Genomic DNA, 22,246 nt, shown 5'->3' on the forward strand with positions numbered 1-22,246 from the left:
GTCTTTTTTCCGGCGTTGATCAGACTTTCAGATAGGGGAAATGTCAATGAGCGTTTTGATTTCAGTTCCAGAGCGATTCGCCCAATGAGTCTTTGATATTTAGTCGTTTTCAGCCAATTTTCAGAATTTTTTAAAATTTCACTTTTTTGTGAAAATATCCAATAAATGAGGGAATAATAAGTATGAGGGTACCCCAGGAGAGTTCCAAATGTGTGTGAGTAGAATATATATCCCACGGGGGTAAAATTGAAAAAAGTTGAAAAAAATTTTTTTTGGACTTAGTCATTTTTCTGGCGTTTATCAGACTTTAAGATAGGGGAAATGTCAGTGAGCATTCCCATTTCAGTTCCAGAGCGATTCGCCCAATGAGTCTTTGATATTTAGTCGTTTTCAGCCAATTTTCTGGATTTTTGAAAATTTCACTTTTTTGTGAAAATATCCACTAAATGAGAGAATAATATGTGTGAGGGTACCCCAGGAGAGTCCCAAATGTGTGTGGGTAGAATATATATCCCACGGGGGTAAAATTGAAAAAAGTTGAAAAAAATTTTTTTTTGGACTTAGTCATTTTTCCGGCGTTTATCAGACTTTCAGATAGGGGAAATATCAGTGAGCGTTACGATTTTAGTTCCATAGTGATTCGCCCAATGAGTCCTAGTTGTTTTCAGACAATTTTCTGGATTTTTGAAAATTTCACTTTTTTGTGAAAATATCCACTAAATGAGGGAATAATATGTGGGAGGGTACCCCAGGAGAGTTCTAAATGTGTGTGGGTAGAATATATATCCCACGGGGGTAAAATTGAAAAAAGTTGAAAACATTTTTTTTTGGAGTTAGTCATTTTTCCAGCGTTTATCAGACTTTCAGATAGGGCAAATGTCAGTGAGCGTTCCGATTTCAGTTCCAGAGCGATTCGCCCAATGAGTCCTTGATAATTCGTCGTTTTCAGCCAATTTTCCGGATTTTTGAAAATTTCACTTCTTTGTGAAAATATACACTAAATGAGGGAATAATATGTGTGAGGGTACCCCAGGAGAGTTCCAAATGTGTGTGGGTAGAATATATATCCCACGGGGGTAAAATTGAAAAAAGTTAAAAAAAATTTTTTTTTGGACTTAGTCATTTTTCCGGCGTTTATCAGACTTTCAGATAGGGGAAATGTCAGTGAGCGTTTCGATTTCAGTTCCAGAGCGATTCACCCAATGAGTCTTTGATATTTAGTCGTTTTCAGCCAATTTTCTGGATTTTTGAAAATTTCATTTTTTTGTGAAAATATCCACTAAATGAGGGAATAATATGTGTGAGGGTACCCCAGGAGAGTTCCAAATGTGTGTGGGTAGAATATATATCCCACAGGGGTAAAATTGAAAAAAGTTGAAAAAAAATTTTTTTTGGACTTCGGCATTTTTCCGGCGTTTATCAGACTTTCAGATAGGGGAAATGTCAGTGAGCGTTCAGATTTCAGTTCCAGAGTGATTCGCCCAATGAGACCTTGTTATTTAGTTGTTTTCAGCCAATATTCTGGATTTTTGAAAATTTCACTTTTTTGTGAAAATATCCACTAAATGAGGGAATAATATGTGTGAGGGTACCCGAGGAGAGTTCCAAATGTGTGTGGGTAGAATATATATCCCACGGGGGTAAAATTGAAAAAAGTTGAAAAAAATTTTTTTTTGGACTTAGTCATTTTTTCGGCGTTTATCAGACTTTCAGATAGGGGAAACGTCAGTGAGCGTTCCGATTTCAGTTCCAGAGCGATTCGACCAATGAGTCCTTGTTATTTAGTTGTTTTCAGCCAATTTTCTGGATTTTTGAAAATTTCACTTTTTTGTGAAAATATCCACTAAATGAGGGAATAATATGTGTGAGGGTACCCCAGGAGAGTTCCAAATGTGTGTGGGTAGAATATATATCCCACGGGGGTAAAATTGAAAAAAGTTGAAAAAAATTTTTTTTTGAACTTAGTCTTTTTTCCGGCGTTTATCAGACTTTCAGATAAGGGAAATGTCAGTGAGCGTTCAGATTTCAGTTCCAGAGCGATTCGCCCAATGAGACCTTGATATTTAGTCGTTTTCAGCCAATTTTCTGGATTTTTGAAAATTTCACTTTTTTGTGAAAATATCCACTAAATGAGGGAATAATATGTGTGAGGGTACCCCAGGAGAGTTCCAAATGTGTGTGGGTAGAATATATATCCCACGGGGGTAAAATTGAAAAAAGTTGAAAAAAATTTTTTTTTGGACTTAGTCTTTTTTCCGGCGTTGATCAGACTTTCAGATAGGGGAAATGTCAATGAGCGTTTTGATTTCAGTTCCAGAGCGATTCGCCCAATGAGTCTTTGATATTTAGTCGTTTTCAGCCAATTTTCAGAATTTTTTAAAATTTCACTTTTTTGTGAAAATATCCAATAAATGAGGGAATAATAAGTATGAGGGTACCCCAGGAGAGTTCCAAATGTGTGTGAGTAGAATATATATCCCACGGGGGTAAAATTGAAAAAAGTTGAAAAAAATTTTTTTTGGACTTAGTCATTTTTCTGGCGTTTATCAGACTTTAAGATAGGGGAAATGTCAGTGAGCATTCCCATTTCAGTTCCAGAGCGATTCGCCCAATGAGTCTTTGATATTTAGTCGTTTTCAGCCAATTTTCTGGATTTTTGAAAATTTCACTTTTTTGTGAAAATATCCACTAAATGAGAGAATAATATGTGTGAGGGTACCCCAGGAGAGTCCCAAATGTGTGTGGGTAGAATATATATCCCACGGGGGTAAAATTGAAAAAAGTTGAAAAAAATTTTTTTTTGGAGTTAGTCATTTTTCCAGCGTTTATCAGACTTTCAGATAGGGGAAATATCAGTGAGCGTTCCGATTTTAGTTCCATAGTGATTCGCCCAATGAGTCCTAGTTGTTTTCAGACAATTTTCTGGATTTTTGAAAATTTCACTTTTTTGTGAAAATATCCACTAAATGAGGGAATAATATGTGGGAGGGTACCCCAGGAGAGTTCTAAATGTGTGTGGGTAGAATATATATCCCACGGGGGTAAAATTGAAAAAAGTTGAAAACATTTTTTTTTGGAGTTAGTCATTTTTCCAGCGTTTATCAGACTTTCAGATAGGGCAAATGTCAGTGAGCGTTCCGATTTCAGTTCCAGAGCGATTCGCCCAATGAGTCCTTGATAATTCGTCGTTTTCAGCCAATTTTCCGGATTTTTGAAAATTTCACTTCTTTGTGAAAATATACACTAAATGAGGGAATAATATGTGTGAGGGTACCCCAGGAGAGTTCCAAATGTGTGTGGGTAGAATATATATCCCACGGGGGTAAAATTGAAAAAAGTTGAAAAAAAATTTTTTTTGGGCTTAGTCTTTTTTCCGGCATTTATCAGGCTTTCAGGTAGGGGAAATGTCAGTGAGTGTTCCGATGTCAGTTCCAGAGCGATTCGCCCAATGAGTCCTTGATATTTAGTCGTTTTCAGCCAATTTTCTGGATTTTTGAAAATTTCACTTTTTTGTGAAAATATCCACTAAATAAGGGAATAATATGTGTGAGGGTACCCCAGGAGAGTTCCAAATGTGTGTGGGTAGAATATATATCCCACGGGGGTAAAATTGAAAAAAGTTGAAAAAAATTTTTTTTTGGACTTAGTCTTTTTTCCGGCGTTAATCAGACTTTCAGATAGGGGAAATGTCAATGAGCGTTTTGATTTCAGTTCCAGAGCGATTCGCCCAATGAGTCTTTGATATTTAGTCGTTTTCAGCCAATTTTCTGGATTTTTGAAAATTTCACTTTTTTGTGAAAATATCCACTAATTGAGGGAATAATATGTATGAGGGTACCCCAGGAGAGTTCCAAATGTGTGTGGGTAGAATATATATCCCACGGGGGTAAAATTGAAAAAAGTTAAAAAAATTTTTTTTTTGGACTTAGTCATTTTTTCGGCGTTTATCAGACTTTCAGATAGGGGAAACGTCAGTGAGCGTTCCGATTTCAGTTCCAGAGCGATTCGACCAATGAGTCCTTGTTATTTAGTTGTTTTCAGCCAATTTTCTGGATTTTTGAAAATTTCACTTTTTTGTGAAAATATCCACTAAATAAGGGAATAATATGTGTGAGGGGACCCCAGGAGAGTTCTAAATGTGTGTGGGTAGAATATATATCCCACGGGGATAAAATTGAAAAAAGTTGAAAACATTTTTTTTTTGGACTTAGTCATTTTTCCAGCGTTTATCAGACTTTCAGATAGGGCAAATGTCAGTGAGCGTTCCGATTTCAGTTACAGAGCGATTCGCCCAATGAGTCTTTCATATTTAGTCGTTTTCAGCCAATTTTCTGGATTTTTGAAAATTTCACTTTTTTGTGAAAATATCCACTAAATGAGGGAATAATATGTGTGAGGGTACCCCAGGAGAGTTCCAAATGTGTGTGGGTAGAATATATATCCCACGGGGGTAAAATTGAAAAAAGTTGAAAAAAATTTTTTTTTGAACTTAGTCTTTTTTCCGGCGTTTATCAGACTTTCAGATAAGGGAAATGTCAGTGAGCATTCAGATTTCAGTTCCAGAGCGATTCGCCCAATGAGACCTTGATATTTAGTCGTTTTCAGCCAATTTTCTGGATTTTTGAAAATTTCACTTTTTTGTGAAAATATCCACTAAATGAGGGAATAATATGTGTGAGGGTACCCCAGGAGAGTTCCAAATGTGTGTGGGTAGAATATATATCCCACGGGGGTAAAATTTAAAAAAGTTGAAAAAAATTTTTTTTTGGACTTAGTCTTTTTTCCGGCGTTGATCAGACTTTCAGATAGGGGAAATGTCAATGAGCGTTTTGATTTCAGTTCCAGAGCGATTCGCCCAATGAGTCTTTGATATTTAGTCGTTTTCAGCCAATTTTCAGAATTTTTTAAAATTTCACTTTTTTGTGAAAATATCCAATAAATGAGGGAATAATAAGTATGAGGGTACCCCAGGAGAGTTCCAAATGTGTGTGAGTAGAATATATATCCCACGGGGGTAAAATTGAAAAAAGTTGAAAAAAATTTTTTTTGGACTTAGTCATTTTTCTGGCGTTTATCAGACTTTAAGATAGGGGAAATGTCAGTGAGCATTCCCATTTCAGTTCCAGAGCGATTCGCCCAATGAGTCTTTGATATTTAGTCGTTTTCAGCCAATTTTCTGGATTTTTGAAAATTTCACTTTTTTGTGAAAATATCCACTAAATGAGAGAATAATATGTGTGAGGGTACCCCAGGAGAGTCCCAAATGTGTGTGGGTAGAATATATATCCCACGGGGGTAAAATTGAAAAAAGTTGAAAAAAATTTTTTTTTGGAGTTAGTCATTTTTCCAGCGTTTATCAGACTTTCAGATAGGGGAAATATCAGTGAGCGTTCCGATTTTAGTTCCATAGTGATTCGCCCAATGAGTCCTAGTTGTTTTCAGACAATTTTCTGGATTTTTGAAAATTTCACTTTTTTGTGAAAATATCCACTAAATGAGGGAATAATATGTGGGAGGGTACCCCAGGAGAGTTCTAAATGTGTGTGGGTAGAATATATATCCCACGGGGGTAAAATTGAAAAAAGTTGAAAACATTTTTTTTTGGAGTTAGTCATTTTTCCAGCGTTTATCAGACTTTCAGATAGGGCAAATGTCAGTGAGCGTTCCGATTTCAGTTCCAGAGCGATTCGCCCAATGAGTCCTTGATAATTCGTCGTTTTCAGCCAATTTTCCGGATTTTTGAAAATTTCACTTCTTTGTGAAAATATACACTAAATGAGGGAATAATATGTGTGAGGGTACCCCAGGAGAGTTCCAAATGTGTGTGGGTAGAATATATATCCCACGGGGGTAAAATTGAAAAAAGTTAAAAAAAATTTTTTTTTGGACTTAGTCATTTTTCCGGCGTTTATCAGACTTTCAGATAGGGGAAATGTCAGTGAGCGTTCCGATTTCAGTTCCAGAGCGATTCACCCAATGAGTCTTTGATATTTAGTCGTTTTCAGCCAATTTTCTGGATTTTTGAAAATTTCACTTTTTTGTGAAAATATCCACTAAATGAGGGAATAATATGTGTGAGGGTACCCCAGGAGAGTTCCAAATGTGTGTGGGTAGAATATATATCCCACAGGGGTAAAATTGAAAAAAGTTGAAAAAAATTTTTTTTTGGACTTCGTCATTTTTCCGGCGTTTATCAGACTTTCAGATAGGGGAAATGTCAGTGAGCGTTCAGATTTCAGTTCCAGAGTGATTCGCCCAATGAGACCTTGTTATTTAGTTGTTTTCAGCCAATTTTCTGGATTTTTGAAAATTTCACTTTTTTGTGAAAATATCCACTAAATGAGGGAATAATATGTGTGAGGGTACCCGAGGAGAGTTCCAAATGTGTGTGGGTAGAATATATATCCCACGGGGGTAAAATTGAAAAAAGTTGAAAAAAATTTTTTTTTGGACTTAGTCTTTTTTCCGGCGATGATCAGACTTACAGATAGGGGAAATGTCAATGAGCATTTTGATTTCAGTTCCAGAGCGATTCGCCCAATGAGTCTTTGATATTTAGTCGTTTTCAGCCAATTTTCAGGATTTTTGAAAATTTCACTTTTTTGTGAAAATATCCACTTAATGAGAGAATAATATGTGTGAGGGTACCCCAGGAGAGTTCCAAATGTGTGTGGGTAGAATATATATCCCACGGGGGTAAAATTGAAAAAAGTTGAAAAAATTTTTTTTTTGGACTTAGTCATTTTTCCGGCGTTTATCAGACTTTCAGATAGGGGAAATGTCAGTGAGCGTTCCGATTTTAGTTCCAGAGTGATTCGCCCAATGAGTCCTTGTTATTTAGTTGTTTTCAGACAATTTTCTGGATTTAGGAAAATTTCACTTTTTTGTGAAAATATCCACTAAATGAGGGAATAATATGTGTGTGGGTACCCCAGGAGAGTGCTAAATGTGTGTGGGTAGAATATATATCCCACGGGGGTAAAATTGAAAAAAGTTGAAAACATTTTTTTTTTGGACTTAGTCATTTTTCCAGCCTTTATCAGACTTTCGGATAGGGCAAATGTCAGTGAGCGTTCCGATTTCAGTTCCAGAGCGATTCACCCAATGAGTCTTTGGTATTTAGTCGTTTTCAGCCAATTTTCTGGATTTTTGAAAATTTCACTTTTTTGTGAAAATATCCACTAAATGAGGGAATAATATGTGTGAGGGTACCCCAGGAGAGTTCCAAATGTGTGTGGGTAGAATATATATCCCACGGGGGTAAAATTGAAAAAAGTTGAAAAAAAATTTTTTTTGGGCTTAGTCTTTTTTCCGGCGATGATCAGACTTACAGATAGTGGAAATGTCAATGAGCATTTTGATTTCAGTTCCAGAGCGATTCGCCCAATGAGTCTTTGATATTTAGTCGTTTTCAGCCAATTTTCAGGATTTTTGAAAATTTCACTTTTTTGTGAAAATATCCACTTAATGAGAGAATAATATGTGTGAGGGTACCCCAGGAGAGTTCCAAATGTGTGTGGGTAGAATATATATCCCACGGGGGTAAAATTGAAAAAAGTTGAAAAAATTTTTTTTTTGGACTTAGTCATTTTTCCGGCGTTTATCAGACTTTCAGATAGGGGAAATGTCAGTGAGCGTTCCGATTTTAGTTCCAGAGTGATTCGCCCAATGAGTCCTTGTTATTTAGTTGTTTTCAGACAATTTTCTGGATTTAGGAAAATTTCACTTTTTTGTGAAAATATCCACTAAATGAGGGAATAATATGTGTGTGGGTACCCCAGGAGAGTGCTAAATGTGTGTGGGTAGAATATATATCCCACGGGGGTAAAATTGAAAAAAGTTGAAAACATTTTTTTTTTGGACTTAGTCATTTTTCCAGCCTTTATCAGACTTTCGGATAGGGCAAATGTCAGTGAGCGTTCCGATTTCAGTTCCAGAGCGATTCACCCAATGAGTCTTTGGTATTTAGTCGTTTTCAGCCAATTTTTTGGATTTTTGAAAATTTCACTTTTTTGTGAAAATATCCACTAAATGAGGGAATAATATGTGTGAGGGTACCCCAGGAGAGTTCCAAATGTGTGTGGGTAGAATATATATCCCACGGGGGTAAAATTGAAAAAAGTTGAAAAAAAATTTTTTTTGGGCTTAGTCTTTTTTCCGGCATTTATCAGGCTTTCAGGTAGGGGAAATGTCAGTGAGTGTTCCGATGTCAGTTCCAGAGCGATTCGCCCAATGAGTCCTTGATATTTAGTCGTTTTCAGCCAATTTTCTGGATTTTTGAAAATTTCACTTTTTTGTGAAAATATCCACTAAATAAGGGAATAATATGTGTGAGGGTACCCCAGGAGAGTTCCAAATGTGTGTGGGTAGAATATTTATCCCACGGGGGTAAAATTGAAAAAAGTTGAAAAAAATTTTTTTTTGGACTTAGTCTTTTTTCCGGCATTGATCAGACTTTCAGATAGGGGAAATGTCAATGAGCGTTTTCATTTCAGTTCCAGAGCGATTCGCCCAATGAGTCTTTGATATTTAGTCGTTTTCAGCCAATTTTCTGGATTTTTGAAAATTTCACTTTTTTGTGAAAATATCCACTAATTGAGGGAATAATATGTATGAGGGTACCGCAGGAGAGTTCCAAATGTGTGCGGGTAGAATATATATCCCACGGGGTAAAATTGAAAAAAGTTGAAAACATTTTTTTTTTGGACTTAGTCATTTTTCTGGCGTTTATCAGACTTTCAGATAGGGGAAATATCAGTGAGCATTCCGATTTCAGTTCCAGAGCGATTTGCCCAATGAGTCTTTGATATTTAGTAGTTTTCAGCCAATTTTCTGGATTTTTGAAAATTTCACTTTTTTGTGAAAATATCCACTAAATGAGGGAATAATATGTGTGAGGGTACCCCAGGAGAGTTCCAAATGTGTGTGGGTAGAATTTATATCCCACGGGGGTAAAATTGAAAAAAGTTGAAAAAAATTTTTTTTTTTTGACTTAACTCTTTTTTCCGGCATTTATCAGGCTTTCAGATAGGGGAAATGTCAGTGAGCGTTCAGATTTCAGATCGAGATCGATTCGCCCAATGAGTCCTTGATATTTAGTCGTTTTCAGCCAATTTTCTGGATTTTTGAAAATGTCACTTTTTTGTGAAAATATCCACTAAATGAGGGAATAATATGTGTGAGGGTACCCCAGGAGAGTTCCAAATGTGTGTGGGTAGAATATATATCCCACGGGGGTAAAATTGAAAAAAGTTGAAAATATTTTTTTTTGGACTTAGTCATTTTTCCGGCGTGTATCAGTCTTTCAGATAGGGGAAATATCAGAGAGCATTCCGATTTCAGTTCCAGAGCGATTCGCCCAATGAGTCCTTGTTATTTAATCGTTTTCAGCCAATTTTCTTAATTTTTGAAAATTTCACTTTTTTTTGAAAATATCCACTAAATGAGGGAATATTATGTGTGAGGGTACCCCAGGAGAGTTCCAAATGTGTGTGGGTAGAATATATATCCGACGGGGGTAAAATTGAAAAAAGTTTAAAAAAATTTTTTTTCGGACTTAGTCATTTTTCTGGCGTTTATCAGACTTTCAGATATGGGAAATGTCAGTGAGCGTTCCGATTTCAGTTCCAGAGCGATTCGCCCAATGAGACTGATATTTAGTCGTTTTCAGCCAATTTTCTGGATTTTTGAAAATTTCACTTTTTTGTGAAAATATCCACTAAATGAGGGAATAATATGTGTGAAGGTACCCCAGGAGAGTTCCAAATGTGTATGGGTAGAATTTATATCCCACGGGGGTAAAATTGAAAAAAGTTGAAAAAAATTTATTTTTTTGGACTTAGTCATTTTTCCGATGTTTATCAGACTTTCAGATAGGGCAAATGTCAGTGAGCGTTCCGATTTCACTTCCAGAGCGATTCGCCCAATGAGTCCTTGTTATTTAGTCGTTTTCAGCCAATTTTCTTGATTTTTGAAAATTTCACTTTTTTTTGAAAATATCCACTAAATGAGGGAATAATATGTGTGAGGGTACCCCAGGAGAGTTCCAAATGTGTGTGGGTAGAATATATATCCCACGGGGGTAAAATTGAAAAAAGTTGAAAAAAATTTTTTTTGGACTTAGTCATTTTTCCGGCGTTTATCAGACTTTCAGATACGAGAAATGTCAGTGAGCGTTCCGATTTCAGCTCCAGAGCGATTCGCCCAATGAGTCCTTGATATTTAGTCGTTTTCAGCCAATTTTCTGGATTTTTGAAAATTTCACTTTTTTGTGAAAATATCCACAAAATGAGGGAATAATATGTGTGAGGGTAACCCAGGAGAGTTCCAAATGTGTGTGGGTAGAATATATATCCCACGGGGGTAAAATTGAAAAAAGTTGAAAAAAAATAATTTTTTTGGACTTAGTCATTTTTCCGGTGTTTATCAGACTTTCAGATAGGGCAAATGTCAGTGAGCGTTCCGATTTCAGTTCCAGAGCGATTCGCCCAATGAGTCCTTGTTATTTAGTTGTTTTCAGCCAATTTTCTGGATTTTTGAAAATTTCACTTCTTTGTGAAAATATCCACTAAATGAGGGAATAATATGTGTGAGGGTACCCCAGGAGAGTTCCAAATGTGTGTGGGTAGAATATATATCCCACGGGGGTAAAATTGAAAAAAGTTGAAAAAAAATTTTTTTTGGGCTTAGTCTTTTTTCCGGCATTTATCAGGCTTTCAGGTAGGGGAAATGTCAGTGAGTGTTCCGATGTCAGTTCCAGAGCGATTCGCCCAATGAGTCCTTGATATTTAGTCGTTTTCAGCCAATTTTCTGGATTTTTGAAAATTTCACTTTTTTGTGAAAATATCCACTAAATAAGGGAATAATATGTGTGAGGGTACCCCAGGAGAGTTCCAAATGTGTGTGGGTAGAATATATATCCCACGGGGGTAAAATTGAAAAAAGTTGAAAAAAATTTTTTTTTGGACTTAGTCTTTTTTCCGGCGTTGATCAGACTTTCAGATAGGGGAAATGTCAATGAGCGTTTTCATTTCAGTTCCAGAGCGATTCGCCCAATGAGTCTTTGATATTTAGTCGTTTTCAGCCAATTTTCTGGATTTTTGAAAATTTCACTTTTTTGTGAAAATATCCACTAATTGAGGGAATAATATGTATGAGGGTACCGCAGGAGAGTTCCAAATGTGTGCTGGTAGAATATATATCCCACGGGGTAAAATTGAAAAAAGTTGAAAACATTTTTTTTTTGGACTTAGTCATTTTTCTGGCGTTTATCAGACTTTCAGATAGGGGAAATATCAGTGAGCATTCCGATTTCAGTTCCAGAGCGATTTGCCCAATGAGTCTTTGATATTTAGTCGTTTTCAGCCAATTTTCTGGATTTTTGAAAATTTCACTTTTTTGTGAAAATATCCACTAAATGAGGGAATAATATGTGTGAGGGTACCCGAGGAGAGTTCCAAATGTGTGTGGGTAGAATATATATCCCACGGGGGTAAAATTGAAAAAAGTTGAAAAAAATTTTTTTTTTTGGACTTAGTCATTTTTCCGGCGTTTATCAGACTTTCAGATAGGGCAAATGTCAGTGAGCATTCCGATTTCAGTTCCAGAGCGATTCGCCCAATGAGTCTTTGATATTTAGTCGTTTTCAGACAATTTTCTGGATTTTTGAAAATTTCACTTTTTTGTGAAAATATCCACTAAATGAGGGAATAATATGTGTGAGGGTACCGAAGGAGAGTTCCAAATGTGAGTGGGTAGAATATATATCCCACGGGGTAAAATTGAAAAAAGTTGAAAAAAAATTTTTTTGGGACTTAGTCTTTTTTCCGGCATTTATCAGGCTTTCAGATAGGGGAAATGTCAGTGAGCATTCCGATTTCAGTTCCAGAGCGATTCGCCCAATGAGTCCTTGATATTTAGTCGTTTTCAGCCAATTTTCTGGATTTTTGAAAATGTCACTTTTTTGTGAAAATATCCACTAATTGAGGGAATAACATGTATGAGGGTACCGCAGGAGAGTTCCAAATGTGTGCGGGTAGAATATATATCCCACGGGGTAAAATTGAAAAAAGTTGAAAACATTTTTTTTTTGGACTTAGTCATTTTTCTGGCGTTTATCAGACTTTCAGATAGGGGAAATATCAGTGAGCATTCCGATTTCAGTTCCAGAGCGATTTGCCCAATGAGTCTTTGATATTTAGTCGTTTTCAGCCAATTTTCTTGATTTTTGAAAATTTCACTTTTTTTTGAAAATATCCACTAAATGAGGGAATAATATGTGTGAGGGTACCCCAGGAGAGTTCCAAATGTGTGTGGGTAGAATATATATCCCACGGGGGTAAAATTGAAAAAAGTTGAAAAATTTTTTTTTCGGGACTTTGTCATTTTTCCGGCGTTTATCAGACTTTCAGATAGGGGAAATGTCAGTGAGCGTTCTGATTTCAGTTCCAGAGCGATTCGCCCAATGAGTCTTTGTTATTTAGTTGTTTTCAGCCAATTTTCTGGATTTTTGAAAATTTCACTTTTTTGTGAAAATATCCACTAAATGAGGGAATAATATGTGTGAGGGTACCCCAGGAGAGTTCTAAATGTGTGTGGGAAGAATATATATCCCACGGGGGTAAAATTGAAAAAAGTTGAAAAAAATTTTTTTTTGGACTTAGTCATTTTTCTGGCGTTTATCAGACTTTAAGATAGGGGAAATGTCAGTGAGCATTCCCATTTCAGTACCAGAGCGATTCACCCAATGAGTCTTTGATATTTAGTCGTTTTCAGCCAATTTTCTGGATTTTTGAAAATTTCACTTTTTTGTGAAAATATCCACTAAATGAAGGAATAATATGTGTGAGGGTACCGAAGAAGAGTTCCAAATTTGTGTGGGTAGAATATATATCCCACGGGGGTAAAATTGAAAAAAGTTGAAAAAAAAATTTTTCGGGACTTTGTCATTTTTCCGGCGTTTATCAGACTTTCAGATAGGGGAAATGTCAGTGCGTGTTCTGATTTCAGTTCCAGAACGATTCGCCCAATGAGTCCTTGATACTTAGTCGTTTTCAGCCAATTTTCTGGATTTTTGAAAATTTCACTTTTTTGTGAAAATATCCACTAAATGAGGGAATAATATGTGTGAGGGTACCCCAGGAGAGTTCCAAATGTGTGTGGGTAGAATATATATCCCACGGGGGTAAAATTGAAAAAAGTTTAAAAAAATTTTTTTTTGGACTTAGTCATTTTTCTGGCGTTTATCAGACTTTCAGATATGGGAAATGTCAGTGAGCGTTCCGATTTCAGTTCCAGAGCGATTCGCCCAATGAGTCTTTGATATTTAGTCGTTTTCAGACAATTTTCTGGATTTTTGAAAATTTCACTTTTTTGTGAAAATATCCACTAAATGAGGGAATAATATGTGTGAGGGTACCGAAGGAGAGTTCCAAATGTGAGTGGGTAGAATATATATCCCACGGGGTAAAATTGAAAAAAGTTGAAAATTTTTTTTTTAGGAATTAGTCATTTTTCCGGCGTTTAGCAGACTTTCAGATAGGGGAAATGTCAGTGAGCGTTCCGATTTCAGTTCCAGAGCGAATCGCCCAATGAATCCTTGATATTTAGTCGTTTTCAGCCAATTTTCTGGATTTTTGAAAATTTCACTTTTTTGTGAAAATATCCACTAAATGAGGGAATAACATGTATGAGGGTACCGCAGGAGAGTTCCAAATGTGTGCGGGTAGAATATATATCCCACGGGGTAAAATTGAAAAAAGTTGAAAAAAAATTTTTTTGGGACTTAGTCTTTTTTCCGGCATTTATCAGGCTTTCAGATAGGGGAAATGTCAGTGAGCATTCCGATTTCAGTTCCAGAGCGATTCGCCCAATGAGTCCTTGATATTTAGTCGTTTTCAGCCAATTTTCTGGATTTTTGAAAATGTCACTTTTTTGTGAAAATATCCACTAATTGAGGGAATAACATGTATGAGGGTACCGCAGGAGAGTTCCAAATGTGTGCGGGTAGAATATATATCCCACGGGGTAAAATTGAAAAAAGTTGAAAACATTTTTTTTTTGGACTTAGTCATTTTTCTGGCGTTTATCAGACTTTCAGATAGGGGAAATATCAGTGAGCATTCCGATTTCAGTTCCAGAGCGATTTGCCCAATGAGTCTTTGATATTTAGTCGTTTTCAGACAATTTTCTTAATTTTTGAAAATTTCACTTTTTTTTGAAAATATCCACTAAATGAGGGAATATTATGTGTGAGGGTACCCCAGGAGAGTTCCAAATGTGTGTGGGTAGAATATTTATCCGACGGGGGTAAAATTGAAAAAAGTTTAAAAAAATTTTTTTTTGGACTTAGTCATTTTTCTGGCGTTTATCAGACTTTCAGATATGGGAAATGTCAGTGAGCGTTCCGATTTCAGTTCCAGAGCGATTCGCCCAATGAGACTGATATTTAGTCGTTTTCAGCCAATTTTCTGGGTTTTTGAAAATTTCACTTTTTTGTGAAAATATCCACTAAATGAGGGAATAATATGTGTGAAGGTACCCCAGGAGAGTTCCAAATGTGTATGGGTAGAATTTATATCCCACGGGGGTAAAATTGAAAAAAGTTGAAAAAAATTTATTTTTTTGGACTTAGTCATTTTTCCGGTGTTTATCAGACTTTCAGATAGGGCAAATGTCAGTGAGCGTTCCGATTTCAGTTCCAGAGCGATTCGCCCAATGAGTCCTTGTTATTTAGTCGTTTTCAGCCAATTTTCTTGATTTTTGAAAATTTCACTTTTTTTTGAAAATATCCACTAAATGAGGGAATAATATGTGTGAGGGTACCCCAGGAGAGTTCCAAATGTGTGTGGGTAGAATATATATCCCACGGGGGTAAAATTGAAAAAAGTTGAAAAATTTTTTTTTCGGGACTTTGTCATTTTTCCGGCGTTTATCAGACTTTCAGATAGGGGAAATGTCAGTGAGCGTTCTGATTTCAGTTCCAGAGCGATTCGCCCAATGAGTCTTTGTTATTTAGTTGTTTTCAGCCAATTTTCTGGATTTTTGAAAATTTCACTTTTTTGTGAAAATATCCACTAAATGAGGGAATAATATGTGTGAGGGTACCCCAGGAGAGTTCTAAATGTGTGTGGGAAGAATATATATCCCACGGGGGTAAAATTGAAAAAAGTTGAAAAAAATTTTTTTTTGGACTTAGTCATTTTTCTGGCGTTTATCAGACTTTAAGATAGGGGAAATGTCAGTGAGCATTCCCATTTCAGTTCCAGAGCGATTCACCCAATGAGTCTTTGATATTTAGTCGTTTTCAGCCAATTTTCTGGATTTTTGAAAATTTCACTTTTTTGTGAAAATATCCACTAAATGAAGGAATAATATGTGTGAGGGTACCGAAGAAGAGTTCCAAATTTGTGTGGGTAGAATATATATCCCACGGGGGTAAAATTGAAAAAAGTTGAAAAAAAATTTTTTCGGGACTTTGTCATTTTTCCGGCGTTTATCAGACTTTCAGATAGGGGAAATGTCAGTGCGTGTTCCGATTTCAGTTCCAGAACGATTCGCCCAATGAGTCCTTGATACTTAGTCGTTTTCAGCCAATTTTCTGGATTTTTGAAAATTTCACTTTTTTGTGAAAATATCCACTAAATGAGGGAATAATATGTGTGAGGGTACCCCAGGAGAGTTCCAAATGTGTGTGGGTAGAATATATATCCGACGGGGGTAAAATTGAAAAAAGTTTAAAAAAATTTTTTTTTGGACTTAGTCATTTTTCTGGCGTTTATCAGACTTTCAGATATGGGAAATGTCAGTGAGCGTTCCGATTTCAGTTCCAGAGCGATTCGCCCAATGAGACTTTGATATTTAGTCGTTTTCAGCCAATTTTCTGGATTTTTGAAAATTTCACTTTTTTGTGAAAATATCCACTAAATGAGGGAATAATATGTGTGAGGGTACCGATGAAGAGTTCCAAATTTGTGTGGGTAGAATATATATCCCACGGGGGTAAAATTGAAAAAAGTTGAAAAAATTTTTTTTCGGGACTTTGTCATTTTTCCGGCGTTTATCAGACTTTCAGATAGGGGAAATGTCAGTGAGCGTTCCGATTTCAATTCCAGAGTGATTCGCCCAATGAGTCCTTGATATTTATTCGTTTTCAGCCAATTTTCTGGATTTTTGAAAATTTCACATTTTGTGAAAATATTCACTAAATGAGGGAATAATATGTGTGAGGGTACCCCAGGAGAGTTCCAAATGTGTGTGGGTAGAATTTATATCCCACGGGGGTAAAAGTGAAAAAAGTTGAAAAAAAATTATTTTTTTGGACTTACTCATTTTTCCGGTGTTTATCAGACTTTCAGATAGGGCAAATGTCAGTGAGCGTTCCGATTTCAGTTCCAGATCGACTCGACCAATGAGTCCTTGATATTTAGTCGTTTTCAGCCAATTTTTTGGATTTTTGAAAATTTCACTTTTTTGTGAAAATATCCACTAAATGAGGGAATAATATGTATGAGGGTACCCCAGGAGAGTTCCAAATGTGTGTGGGTAGAATATGTATCCCACGGGGGTAAAATTGAAAAAAGTTGAAAAAAATTTTTTTTTGGACTTAGTCATTTTTCTGGCGTTTATCAGACTTTAAGATAGGGGAAATGTCAGTGAGCATTCCCATTTCAGTTCCAGAGCGATTCACCCAATGAGTCTTTGATATTTAGTCGTTTTCAGCCAATTTTCTGGATTTTTGAAAATGTCACTTTTTTGTGAAAATATCCACTAAATGAGGGAATAATATGTGTGAGGGTACCCCAGGAGAGTTCCAAATGTGTGTGGGTAGAATATATATCCCACTGGGGTAAAATTGAAAAAAGTTGAAAACATTTTTTTTTGGACTTAGTCATTTTTCCGGCGTGTATCAGTCTTTCAGATAGGGGAAATATCAGTGAGCGTTCCGATTTCAGTTCCAGAGCGATTCGCCCAATAACTCCTTGTTATTTAGTCGTTTTCAGCCAATTTTCTTGATTTTTGAAAATTTCACTTTTTTGTGAAAATATCCACTAAATGAGGGAATAATATGTGTGAGGGTAACCCAGGAGAGTTCCAAATGTGTGTGGGTAGAATATATATCCGACGGGGGTAAAATTGAAAAAAGTTTAAAAAAATTTTTTTTTGGACTTAGTCATTTTTCTGGCGTTTATCAGACTTTCAGATATGGGAAATGTCAGTGAGCGTTCCGATTTCAGTTCCAGAGCGATTCGCCCAATTAGTCCTTGATAATTCGTCGTTTTCAGCCAATTTTCTGGATTTTTGAAAATTTCACTTTTTTGTGAAAATATCCACTAAATGAGGGAATAATATGTGTGAGGGTACCGAAGAAGAGTTCCAAATTTGTGTGGGTAGAATATATATCCCACGGGGGTAAAATTGAAAAAAAGTTGAAAAAAATTTTTTTTGGAGACTTTGTCATTTTTCCGGCGTTTATCAGACTTTCAGATAGGGGAAATGTCAGTGAGCGTTCCGATTTCAGTTCCAGAGCGATTCGCCCAATGAGTCCTTGTTATTTAGTTGTTTTCAGCCAATTTTCTGGATTTTTGAAAATTTCACTTTTTTGTGAAAATATCCACTAAATGAGGGAATAATATGTGTGAGGGTACCCCAGGAGAGTTCCAAATGTGTGAGGGTAGAATTTATATCCCACGGGGGTAAAATTGAAAAAAGTTGAAAAAATTTTTTTTTTTTGGACTTAGTCATTTTTCCGGTGTTTATCAGACTTTCAGATAGGGCAAATGTCATTGAGTGTTCCGATTTCAGTTCCAGATCGACTCGCCCAATGAGTCCTTGATATTTAGTCGTTTTCAGCCAATTTTCTGGATTTTTGAAAATTTCACTTTTTTGTGAAAATATCCACTAAATGAGGGAATAATATGTATGAGGGTACCCCAGGAGAGTTCCAAATGTGTGTGGGTAGAATATATATCCCACGGGGGTAAAATTGAAAAAAGTTGAAAAAAATTTTTTTTTGGACTTAGTCATTTTTCTGGCGTTTATCAGACTTTAAGATAGGGGAAATGTCAGTGAGCATTCCCATTTCAGTTCCAGAGCGATTCACCCAATGAGTCTTTGGTATTTAGTCGTTTTCAGCCAATTTTCTGGATTTTTGAAAATTTCACTTTTTTGTGAAAATATCCACTAAATGAGGGAATAATATGTGTGAGGGTACCGATGAAGAGTTCCAAATTTGTGTGGGTAGAATATATATCCCACGGGGGTAAAATTTAAAAAAGTTGAAAAAAATTTTTTGGGGGACTTAGTCATTTTTCCGGCGTTTATCAGACTTTCACATAGGGGAAATGTCAGTGAGCGTTCCGATTTCAATTCCAGAGTGATTCGCCCAATGAGTCCTTGATATTTATTCGTTTTCAGCCAATTTTCTGGATTTTTGAAAATTTCACATTTTGTGAAAATATTCACTAAATGAGGGAATAATATGTGTGAGGGTACCCCAGGAGAGTTCCAAATGTGTGTGGGTAGAATTTATATCCCACGGGGGTAAAAGTGAAAAAAGTTGAAAAAAAATTTTTTTTTTGGACTTACTCATTTTTCCGGTGTTTATCAGACTTTCAGATAGGGCAAATGTCAGTGAGCGTTCCGATTTCAGTTCCAGATCGACTCGCCCAATGAGTCCTTGATATTTAGTCGTTTTCAGCCAATTTTTTGGATTTTTGAAAATTTCACTTTTTTGTGAAAATATCCACTAAATGAGGGAATAATATGTATGAGGGTACCCCAGGAGAGTTCCAAATGTGTGTGGGTAGAATATGTATCCCACGGGGGTAAAATTGAAAAAAGTTGAAAAAAATTTTTTTTTGGACTTAGTCATTTTTCTGGCGTTTATCAGACTTTAAGATAGGGGAAATGTCAGTGAGCATTCCCATTTCAGTTCCAGAGCGATTCACCCAATGAGTCTTTGATATTTAGTCGTTTTCAGCCAATTTTCTGGATTTTTGAAAATTTCACTTTTTTGTGAAAATATCCACTAAATGAGGGAATAATATGTGTGAGGGTACCGAAGAAGTGTCCCAAATTTGTGTGGGTAGAATATATATCCCACGGGGGTAAAATTGAAAAAAGTTGAAAAATTTTTTTTTCGGGACTTTGTCATTTTTCCGGCGTTTATCAGACTTTCAGATAGGGGAAATGTCAGTGAGCGTTCTGATTTCAGTTCCAGAGCGATTCGCCCAATGAGTCTTTGTTATTTAGTTGTTTTCAGCCAATTTTCTGGATTTTTGAAAATTTCACTTTTTTGTGAAAATATCCACTAAATGAGGGAATAATATGTATGAGGGTACCCCAGGAGAGTTCCAAATGTGTGTGGGTAGAATATATATCCCACGGGGGTAAAATTGAAAAAAGTTGAAAAAAATTTTTTTTTGCACTTAGTCATTTTTCTGGCGTTTATCAGACTTTAAGATAGGGGAAATGTCAGTGAGCATTCCCATTTCAGTTCCAGAGCGATTCACCCAATGAGTCTTTGATATTTAGTCGTTTTCAGCCAATTTTCTGGATTTTTGAAAATTTCACTTTTTTGTGAAAATATCCACTAAATGAAGGAATAATATGTGTGAGGGTACCGAAGAAGAGTTCCAAATTTGTGTGGGTAGAATATATATCCCACGGGGGTAAAATTGAAAAAAGTTGAAAAAAATTTTTTTCGGGACTTTGTCATTTTTCCGGCGTTTATCAGACTTTCAGATAGGGGAAATGTCAGTGCGTGTTCCGATTTCAGTTCCAGAACGATTCGCCCAATGAGTCCTTGATACTTAGTCGTTTTCAGCCAATTTTCTGGATTTTGAAAATTTCACTTTTTTGTGAAAATATCCACTAAATGAGGGAATAATATGTGTGAGGGTACCCCAGGAGAGTTCCAAATGTGTGTGGGTAGAATATATATCCCACTGGGGTAAAATTGAAAAAAGTTGAAAACATTTTTTTTTGGACTTAGTCATTTTTCTGGCATTTATCAGACTTTCAGATAGGGGAAATGTCAGTGAGCGTTCCGATTTCATTTCCAGAGCGATTCGCCCAATGAGTCCTTGATAATTAGTCGTTTTCAGCCAATTTTCTGGATTTTTGAAAATTTCACTTTTTTGTGAAAATATCCACTAAATGAGGGAATAATATGTATGAGGGTACCCCAGGAGAGTTCCAATTGTGTGTGGGTAGAATATATATCCCACAGGGGTAAAATTGAAAAAAGTTGAAAAAATTTTTTTTAGGGACTTAGTCATTTTTCCGGCGTTTATCAGACTTTCAGATAGGGGAAATGTCAGTGAGCGTTCCGATTTCAGTTCCAGAGTGATTCGCCCAATGAGTCCTTGATATTTATTCGTTTTCAGCCAATTTTCTGGATTTTTGAAAATTTCACTTTTTTGTGAAAATATTCACTAAATGAGGGAATAATATGTGTGAGGGTACCCAAGGAGAGTTCCAAATGTGTGTGGGTAGAATTTATATCCCACGGGGGTAAAATTTAAAAAAGTTGAAAAAATTTTTTTTTTTTGGACTTAGTCATTTTTCCGGTGTTTATCAGACTTTCAGATAGGGCAAATGTCATTGAGTGTTCCGATTTCAGTTCCAGATCGACTCGCCCAATGAGTCCTTGATATTTAGTCGTTTTCAGCCAATTTTCTGGATTTTTGAAAATTTCACTTTTTTGTGAAAATATCCACTAAATGAGGGAATAATATGTATGAGGGTACCCCAGGAGAGTTCCAAATGTGTGTGGGTAGAATATATATCCCACGGGGGTAAAATTGAAAAAAGTTGAAAAAAATTTTTTTTTGGACTTAGTCATTTTTCTGGCGTTTATCAGACTTTAAGATAGGGGAAATGTCAGTGAGCGTTCCGATTTCAATTCCAGAGTGATTCGCCCAATGAGTCCTTGATATTTATTCGTTTTCAGCCAATTTTCTGGATTTTTGAAAATTTCACATTTTGTGAAAATATTCACTAAATGAGGGAATAATATGTGTGAGGGTACCCCAGGAGAGTTCCAAATGTGTGTGGGTAGAATTTATATCCCACGGGGGTAAAAGTGAAAAAAGTTGAAAAAAAATATTTTTTTGGACTTACTCATTTTTCCGGTGTTTATCAGACTTTCAGATAGGGCAAATGTCAGTGAGCGTTCCGATTTCAGTTCCAGATCGACTCGCCCAATGAGTCCTTGATATTTAGTCGTTTTCAGCCAATTTTTTGGATTTTTGAAAATTTCACTTTTTTGTGAAAATATCCACTAAATGAGGGAATAATATGTATGAGGGTACCCCAGGAGAGTTCCAAATGTGTGTGGGTAGAATATGTATCCCACGGGGGTAAAATTGAAAAAAGTTGAAAAAAATTTTTTTTTGGACTTAGTCATTTTTCTGGCGTTTATCAGACTTTAAGATAGGGGAAATGTCAGTGAGCGTTCCGATTTCAGTTCCAGAGCGATTCGCCCAATAACTCCTTGTTATTTAGTCGTTTTCAGCCAATTTTCTTGATTTTTGAAAATTTCACTATTTTGTGAAAATATCCACTAAATGAGGGAATAATATGTGTGAGGGTACCCCAGGAGAGTTCCAAATGTGTGTGGGTAGAATATATATCCGACGGGGGTAAAATTGAAAAAAGTTTAAAAAAATTTTTTTTTGGACTTAGTCATTTTTCTGGCGTTTATCAGACTTTCAGATATGGGAAATGTCAGTGAGCGTTCCGATTTCAGTTCCAGAGCGATTCGCCCAATTAGTCCTTGATAATTCGTCGTTTTCAGCCAATTTTCTGGATTTTTGAAAATTTCACTTTTTTGTGAAAATATCCACTAAATGAGGGAATAATATGTGTGAGGGTACCGAAGAAGAGTTCCAAATTTGTGTGGGTAGAATATATATCCCACGGGGGTAAAATTGAAAAAAAGTTGAAAAAAATTTTTTTTGGGGACTTTGTCATTTTTACGGCGTTTATCAGACTTTCAGATAGGGGAAATGTCAGTGAGCGTTCCGATTTCAGTTCCAGAGCGATTCGCCCAATGAGTCCTTGTTATTTAGTTGTTTTCAGCCAATTTTCTGGATTTTTGAAAATTTCACTTTTTTGTGAAAATATCCACTAAATGAGGGAATAATATGTGTGAGGGTACCCCAGGAGAGTTCCAAATGTGTGAGGGTAGAATTTATATCCCACGGGGGTAAAATTGAAAAAAGTTGAAAAAATTTTTTTTTTT

Source organism: Phyllobates terribilis, unplaced genomic scaffold, assembly GCF_046119375.1.
Source record: "Phyllobates terribilis strain yellow unplaced genomic scaffold, ASM4611937v1 Scaffold_2__4_contigs__length_985480577, whole genome shotgun sequence".
In the NCBI taxonomy this organism is placed as follows: domain Eukaryota; kingdom Metazoa; phylum Chordata; class Amphibia; order Anura; family Dendrobatidae; genus Phyllobates; species Phyllobates terribilis.